At 50.1% G+C, this 8,971-nt stretch overlaps 1 pseudogene; it reads left to right on the forward strand.

Annotated features, from left to right (window-relative positions):
• The first annotated feature begins 818 nt into the window (after window positions 1–818).
• Window positions 819–8,665, forward strand: LOC139667355 (uncharacterized; annotated as a pseudogene).
• Window positions 8,666–8,971: the final 306 nt, after the last annotated feature.

Consider the following 8,971-nt stretch of genomic DNA (forward strand, 5'->3'; position numbering starts at 1 on the left):
AACTGCGGAAAGTTGTAAAGTTGTATGTCAAGTTATGAGAGGTAAAATCTATTGAGTTGCGGATTAGGTATGTTCTAGAGATCTAATGTTGCATCCATTTCCGTATGTGTCATTGATGAAATGATCACGTTGTACCACGCCCGTGTCTGCTGGTGAAAAGGTCTGGCAGACCCGGCTGTTTAGGGCGCTAATGTGCTGGGTGTTTGACCGAGGAGCAAGCCTGACGGCGAGCTCCGCTCTCAGCTCCGCTCTCCCTAAAACGTCTCCTGCCGCCGACCATCCCAGCCCGGCGAAGAGGATAATCGATGTCTGAAGAAACATTGGCAGATAACTAGCCAGCTGCTAATATTGGCTAGCCAAAAAAATTACATCACAGTAAGCAAAAATACCAGTGTAGGCTCTGGCGGACCACTATTGCAAAGTATTGTAATAAACCTTGGTTTAGGTATGAATATTAACTGGACAGGCTGAAAAGCTTCTGCCACCACCTTTTTTTTCCTGGTCTGGTCTGGTGTCAGAGATCTGACAACAAAACACACTTAACAACGATGTAAGAAGAATATAGGCTCTTTATTTTACAAAGATCAGCTCATCAGGCAACAGCATGTTTTATTTCACACAGGCTTCGCCTTCTAACAAGGCTCTATTGGCTTAGCCACTCATCTAGTCACCTCAGCGCACTGAAATATGCATGCACGTGCTCAGCCAATCAGGATGAGCCTATACACCCTCTATGGGGCCTCGCACTATAAATGGCGAGCGGCCCCTCATTCAGCATCCACTTTTTGTTCAGCGCCTGACGAACAAGTTTGCCTAGGATGGCATCGTCTAAGACCAACATCACTAAAGACTGCCCAGGCTGCCCCGGCCTGATCGCGACGACAGATCCGCATGAGGCGTGTTTCGAGGTCCTCGGCGCGGAACACGCCGCGGACGGTGTCTCCGACATGCCGGACTGCAGCAGCTGCAGAGCTCTCTCCAGGATGAGACACCGGCAGCGTTGGGCTCATTTCGAACGCTATCAGCATCAGCGTTCCCCTGAAATCGAGCTCTGCTGTGATGACAGCGAGGGGGAGGCGGCGGCTCACCCGAGCCCTGCTCCTCTGCCCCTGTCACAGCGCTTCCGCTGTCACAGCATCACCGGCTCGCTCCGACAGCGACGCTCCTCCTCTGCCACCGGCACAGAGAGGACCCCGGGGCTCTTGTCGACCGCTGGCTTGTTCCTGGAAGGCTGGGAACTAGCCGCCCAGCAAGAAGCGATACTGACTGCCGGAGGGGGGAACCGACCCGGCTTGCAAGGCTTCTGTTCAGCCCCAGCCGTGTGTTACTGTCGTTGTCCGCGCATCTCCCCACAATGTTCCTGGATATGTTCCCATTGTGCCTTATGTGAATTATGTCTTTGTTTGTAATAAAACAAATTACTTCTTCCATAAAGAGCCTATTCCTATCACTCTGACGGCTGATTGCTCTCTGTCCTCCTCCCGCGGCCAGAGCGGCGATCGCAGTCATCATTTTGCTCTCTTTGCGCTGTGATCGGTTCAGTGGTGCGGTAACCCCCTTCGCCCAGGTCTTCGAGCCGAAATGGGATGGCTGATGCTCTCAGTATCACCAACCCACCTCGCTGTCCCACAGCACAACAGGAAGGAAGCCAGAAGGCTTTTACCGCTCTGCCTGTTTTTCACACAAAAAACACAGCAGAGCGGTGAGCGACTGATACGTTGCGTAACCACTCCCCGCTCTCCGGTCTCGTGAGTCGGCGTGAGTTGGAGGCTGGTATCGGCAACGTTAACCCACCCAATCATGCTTCGGGATGATGGGATGCATCACCAGGAGTCACTCCGAACTCTCCACAACAGACCGGCACGCAGTTTCTTCGGCCCGCCTCACTCGTCCACAAGAACGCAGACTCAATGACGGCAGAGCGGCCTCTCAACCATTTCGGCCGGCGGATGAGCTCCAGACCTAGATCCTTCGTGAAGCACGGGGAATCAGTCACCCGCCCGGCTCGAACGAGAGGTCGGCCCCCCGCCTCTCGTCTCAGACGGCAGGCTTGAATTCTCCTAGATGCCGGCCAGTGTGTACGGAGCGAGGGCGGACGAGTTTTCAAAATACTCCGCTCCCCCACTCATCGGACTGTTCTGCTGATGTCATCATTGCCTCCCCTCAGAGGCAAGTGGATGAGTGTGAGGACAGTCTCTCACACAGCGGTGTCAACGCCGTTTTCCCTCTCCGCCGCCTACTCCGCCGCCTACTCCGCCGCCTACTCCGCCTCAAAGTGAATAGCGGACGTCAAAGGAGACTGTGTATTACAGTCTATGGCGAGAACACCGTCTGCTGATTCTAATGCTGTTTTTTGCCACTGAGTAAATAGCGGCGGCATCAGACAATAGTTATGCAAGTGTGGAGGCGGGGCTTCAGATGCCGGCGGGCTATTCATTGGCTGCCGAGCCTCTCAAGCCCTTTTGCCTCCAGCTCCGTTCGCGGCGATGGCGAGGGCCGAGGCTGCATACAGAGAAATTCTCTCCTCCGCTCCACAGCTGTCTGCTCGCCCCCTGACAGAATTTTATCAGGGGTGGCGAACCCAGTGTGTGTTGACAGAATGGATGGACAGGACATTACGACTGGGCTATTCACTCCAGTTTCATTGCGTACCGCCCCCATTCACAGGTGTGAGAGAGTCAATCATAACTTCTCAGGAAGGCATGAGCACCCTCTCCAGGGAGATACAGGAACTACTCCAGAAGGGAGCAGTTCCTGTGGTTCCCCAGGAAGACAGAGAGAGAGGTCTCTATCCCGGTTATTTCCTGGTTCCCAAGAAAACCGGAGATATGAGGCCTATTCTGGATCTCCACCCACTCAACACATGCATCATCCAGAGACCATTTTGCATTCTTACTGTAAAAAAGATGCTGGAATTGGTACAGCCGGGCAATTGGTTCACCACAGTGGATTTGAAAGATGCTCACTTTCATGTCCCAGTGGTGCCGAGACACAGGAAATTCCTACATTTTGCCTTTCAGGGGGTAGCTTACAAGTACAACAGACTACCGTTCGGCTACTCCCTGGCCCCCCACACTTTTTCGAAGTGTGTGGACACGGCACTCGCACCCCTGCGCCGCCAGGGAATGGGTCTTCTTTTATCTAGACGACCTGATTCTCATGGCCCGTTCGAAAGAATGGGCTATTTTCCACACAGTGCAATTGTTGCAGCACTTAACCAGGTTTTGCCATCAATTGGAAAAAGAGCGCACTCATACCAAGCCAACAGGTGGTGTATTTGGGAGTGCAGCTGGACTCCGCCACACTACGGGTGTGTCTGTCAGATCCCAGACAGATGGCCATGTTGGAGGCGGTTCGGCGGGCGAGACAGGGCGGAACAGTGACGGCTTTGACCATCATGCAGCTCCTGGGTCTCATGGCGGCGGCTCACCCTGTGGTTCCACTGGGGCTGCTCCATATGAGACACCTTCTGAGATGGTTTTCCAGATTGCGTTTGGATCCACAACATCACAAACGTCACATGGTAACCATCCCCCCAACAGCCAGGGAGGACCTGGCATATTGGGGGACCCCCCAAATACTGGCGGAGGGAACACCGCTGGGGAGAGTGACCTCCTACGTGTCGGTGTTCACAGACGCCTCCCTGACGGGTTGGGGGGGAACCTGCCTGGGGCAGTCAGTCAGTGGTGTGTGGCCTTGAGGGACAAACCAGCACATCAAGCTACTAGAGTTGATTGCAGTCATGCTAGTCCTACAGCACTTCCTGCCTCTGTTACAGGGGGAGGATAGTGATAGTTGTGTTAGTGAGGACTGACAATCGTTCGACGGTGGCCTACATCAACAGACAGGGTGGAGTGCGATCCGCACCGTTGTTGAAGGCTGCCGAGAACCTGTGGTGCTCGGCCACAGAGCACCTCCGTTCTCTCAAGGCGCTGCATATTCCAGGCCTGGAGAACACGGGGGCCTACCTCATGTCGAGGGGCGGGCCCCTGGAGGACGAATGGAGATTACATCCCGACATAGTGGACCAGATTTGGTCCTGATTCGGGAGGGCGGAAGTGGACCTGTTCGCCACCCAGCAGAACGCCCACTGTCCTCTCTCTGTTTCCCCCCATTGGGGATGGATGCGTTTGGACACGCGCCATGGCCAGGAAAGCTGCTGTATGCTTTTCCTCCCCTCCGTCTCATTCCTCCCCTGCTGGCGAGAGTGAGAGTGGAGAGACTGTCGCTCATTCTGGTGGCCCCGGACCGCACAACGGCACCGTGGTACGCGGAGATGAGACAGCTGCTGGTGGCTCCGCCCTGGACAGTTCCCCAGTTTTGGGGGGCATTGTCTCAGGCAAATGGAGCGATAGGCGCAATGCCCAGCCTGGGACAGCTTCTCAGGGTTTGGTTCCTGAGAGGGACAGTCTGATGCGCGCTGGACTGGCTGCGGATGTGGAGACCATCCAAGGCGCGAGGGCTCAATCCACCATTGACAGCTACAAGGCTAAATGGTTGGGCTTTCAGAAATGGTGCGGGGAGCGGAACATCGACCCTTTGAACTGTTCAATTGGATCTGTTCTCTCTTTCCTCCAGTGCCTGCTGGAAAGGGGGCTGGCGCACTCCACTATTAAAGTGTATGCGTCGGCAATCTCTTCCTGCCATGAGGGGTTTGGAGAGAGGTCGGTTTTTGGCCACCCCCTCATGAAGCGTTTTTTGCAGGGGGCTAGGAGAAAACGCCCAGTGGTGCGTTCCACCGCTCCCCAGTGGGAACTGCCTTTGGTCTTGGACGCTCTGTCTAAGGAGCCTTTTGAACCAATTAGGCAGACTTCTCTTAAGCTGTTGTCGGTTCTGCTGCTTGCTTTGACCTCAGCTAAGAGAGTGAGTGACTTGTGCGCTCTTTCGGTCCATCCCAGCTCGGTCTAGGACGATTCAGCTGGAGGCTTTCTATCCCCCTCCTCATGGTGAGGAGAGAGAGGTGAGGCTGCACCGTTTATGCCCCGTGCGTGCGTTGGCATGTTATGTGGAACGCACAGCCATGGTGAGGCGCACACAGCAGCTTTTTGTGTGCTATGCAGACAGTGTGGCTGGCAAGCCCCTGTCAAAGCAGAGACTCCCAGGGAATATCACAGGCTTATGTGCTGGCGGGTAGGGACCCTCCTGCAGTCATCCGCGCGCACTCAACACGGAGTGTGGCTGGGTCAACGGCACTGTTCAGTGGAACAGGTGTGGAGGAGTTCTGCACAGCGGCGTCCTGGTCGACACCCTGTCCATTCATCAGGTTCTATCTGTTCGATGTGTCTGGGTCTTTCTCTGGTTCTGTACTCAGTACTGGTACATGAGACCTGTGAAGAAATTAACTACTAGGCCTGTATTGTAACTCTAGTTCTATGATCACAGGCAGAGCCCTCTAACAGCTCGCCCTGCCGCTCCACAAGTCGCTGAAGACTTAGTGGATGTTGAATGAGGGGCTGCTCGCCATTTGTAGTGCAAGGCCCCCATAGAGGGTGTATAGGCTCATCCTGATTGGCTGAGCACGTGCATGCAAATTTCAGTGCGCTGAGGCGACTAGATGAGTGGCTAAGCCAACAGAGCCCTGTTAGAGGGCTCCGCCTGTGATCATAGAGCTAGAGTTACAATATTTAACTATCGTTCTTTGTGGACCGAGTAGAGGACTGGCCAAGCTATGACATACTCCCCTCAGACAAGTCTGTCCCCCAGCTAACCAGCCACCCTCAGTATCACAGCAAACCAAACCACCCCACGCAGGTAAGCACACTAGGCAATCGACATGCGGATACACACAGCCGTGACGTTGCAAAGAGCATTTAAGCAAACACACTGAGTTTAATGCAGTAAAAGACACACAGGATTTCACCCTAGATAGGCACACTTGATTTTACACTGCTATGGGGCACGCTGATCAAACTGGGCTAGATAGGCATGTATCCCCCCATACCTATCAGCTAACTTTCCCCCAGCTTCCCCCGGTTCACACAGATTACTGCTGTTGTATTTAAGGTCTATTAAAATCCTACAAATAACCACAGAAATGGACGAGGACAATAATAAACAGGACTGAACACAAAACACTAACACCTAACATTTTCCTATTTAAAATGACCACTTAACTGTCCGGTTGTTCAAGACCCTCCCCCGGGGTCTAGGCTTGTGGTGCTGGTTCGACACGGCCCATATGCAGCGACAGCCCCTCTAGCATGAGTGAAATAACAGTGGCTTCGTCGGGCAGATTACCCCCGACATGCATCAAGCTCCGTTCCCCAGGACAACTGCTGCTCGCCCGGCTCTGATTTACCAGTTCACCATCTCAGCAATCAAGTCCAGCTGAGAATGATCAGCTCACAGAGTCTCTGTCAGCGGCAACAATCCAGATCAGGTGAAACCCATTAGTCTTTGATCAGTTGTCACAGCCCCCACAGAAAACCACAACCCAAGTTGACCACAATATAAATGTTTAAGGAAATTACAGAATTAGATAAAAGAAAGAACATAAGAACTACATCCAAAAATGTAGATGCACATGAAGGCAATGAAACGAAGTGAGCTTTGAGAGATGATACAGATTTTTCCCAGCCAAGCTTCCTTTACATGTTTTGCAAATAAAGACTTTATGCTTCGGTTGGTTAACCTCAATATCCGCCGTTGATAATCTCTGAAATGGATTCCAGACTACGACACGGTGGTTCACGTCAGCTGTGATGCAGTGATACGGTTGTGTTTTAGTTGGGAACTTTGTTGTCTACTATTTCAGCTTTGGGCTCGGCCGCTCATAACCTCCCATCCCTGTTCAGATGGTGGTTAAGATTTCCCAAATCTCCCCATGTGCGGCCTTTAGCAGAAGGCATTCTACCATGATACAGACCGTATTGGGCAGTAAATAAAATGTGGGTGGTAAGTCCCTGAAATTACTAAACAAAAGGGTGGATTGGTAGGGAGAGGGGGGCAGCGGCTGGTGTGGTGTGCATTCATAAATACACCTAATGGCTTGTTTTATGAACACCCCTAATTCATTCTTCTTTTTTCCATTCTTTTCTTGAGACTGATTGGTTTTGAGAGATTGAGATGATAATGCTGTGAGATACAAATGAGGAGGCTGTGAAAAATCTCATTTGAAAAAGCAAGGGGAAGCGTAGCCTTGTAAACAAAATTCTATTTCACATTGTTAAAAGGTAATTTGTCTCCATCGTGCCTGGCAGAGCCTTCATAAATAAAACAGTGCACATTGCAGGTGAGTGCTCATACCCCTTTCTTCTGTTTTTTCTCTACTTTTGTTTGCTCTCCTCCTTGCATGCAAATTAGACATATGAAGTACAATAAAAGATAAACGGATAGAAAATAAACAACAATAGATAAAATAAGAGCCAATGACAGTAGAAGAGATGTTTTGTTTTACTGAGCACACAAATAACAATTGGTGCAATAGAACTAAAAGCAGAAAATAAAGAAATAATAATAATAAAGAATAATAAAGAAAATAAATATTATTCTCTATTAACTGGAACGTTAAGACTTTATTGAAATTACAATTTTACTATTTAGTGAAATGTACTTTTTAAAATTCTTCTACCCTAACTTCAGGAGACCAGGCTGACTTCTTGTAAAGCCTGTGCTTCCTGTATTTAATGTATAGAAACCTGACATGGGTCTGATAGTTGTGGAATGCAGGGGAGACATTTACAAAACCTGGCCAGCAAACTTATCTATGGAGAGATAATTGTTTCTAGTTTGGTCTGGTGCAATTTGTTACATGCTGGTATCAAAACTGAGTAATTACTTTTAAAGTTGCCACAGCAGTACCCTTTATGGGTTTTTCAGGAGGGCTTGTAGAGAATAGGAAAGCTGAAGCCTCTCAAAATACATTCCGGCAATGCTTCATTGTTATGGTAATTAGGGTACACAGAAAGTTCACAACTGCACAAGGCATAAACAAGGAATCTATGAAGAAGGAAAGTCAGTTACGTCAGAGCTGTGTACGTGAGCGGCCGTTGGAGACAAACTCTAAAGCTCATACTTGGTGTTCTACCTTGGCAGTGACACCTATAGTTGGTTGATAGTTAACCCGCTGTTTGTTAATGAGCATTATTGCTCCTACATTGTACCAACAATACCTTTCAGCAGTTAGCAGTAGTTGTTAGCACAGCAATGAGCGGACATGCTGCAGTGGCAGCGAAGCCAAAGTTAACTGAGCCTTGCTGAGAACAGTGAAATATACCTATTGCTGTATTTTTGAGCAGTTTGTTCACTTGCTGATATTATGCTAACTAATCCACTATTTTTATTCTGCTTCTTTCCATATGAGAAGTCAAAACAACCAAGAAATGAAATCAAGTGGATTGAGGGCTTTGAAACACATCAGTTTAATTGGAGGTTCAGATGAAAATTTTATTTGATTTATGTTGTCCTCACAGCGGACTTTCTGTGATACTGAGTGAGTTTGTCTTGGGCAGAAGCTGTGTGGTTCAATGCCATGTGAAGTTTTAGCACATAGCCTTTCGATGACCCTTCTGCATATGCCACGGCATGGAGGTGACCATTTAGTGTGCAGGACCATTGATTCCATTATCAGGCAGTTTTTGGTTTTTGTGCTGTTTGAAGAGTTTGTATTCTCCTCCATCAGGTGGAGCTGGAGCTGATGATGGTGGGCCGCAGCTATGAGCTGTGACTCAATGGAAGTGAGAGTCAGGACTGACTGAGGGTGGAATAATTTGCTCCTGTTAAGGCTTGTTGTTTTTGCCACCTCTTTAAACACTGCCCACCCAGTCAAATAGTGAGGACCTGCAGTTGCACCAGAGACAGGGCCTCCCTGTGGTCCTCTTCTGGAGGTTTCAGGATCACAGCTGGTTCTCAGGATCTCTTCCTCTGGAACTCCTGGGGCCAGTTGCATAAAGATAGACCTAGTCTTAGATTTAAATGTGAGGTGTCAGTAGTCAGTTAATGATGTCCCTTTGTTGGTGGTTGTCCTCTCAAC

Source organism: Centroberyx affinis, unplaced genomic scaffold (genome assembly GCF_046629955.1).
Source record: "Centroberyx affinis isolate AG114_WGS23_722 - 3 ecotype Tasmania unplaced genomic scaffold, CSIRO-AGI_Caff_v1 ptg000266l_1, whole genome shotgun sequence".
In the NCBI taxonomy this organism is placed as follows: Eukaryota; Metazoa; Chordata; class Actinopteri; order Beryciformes; family Berycidae; genus Centroberyx; species Centroberyx affinis.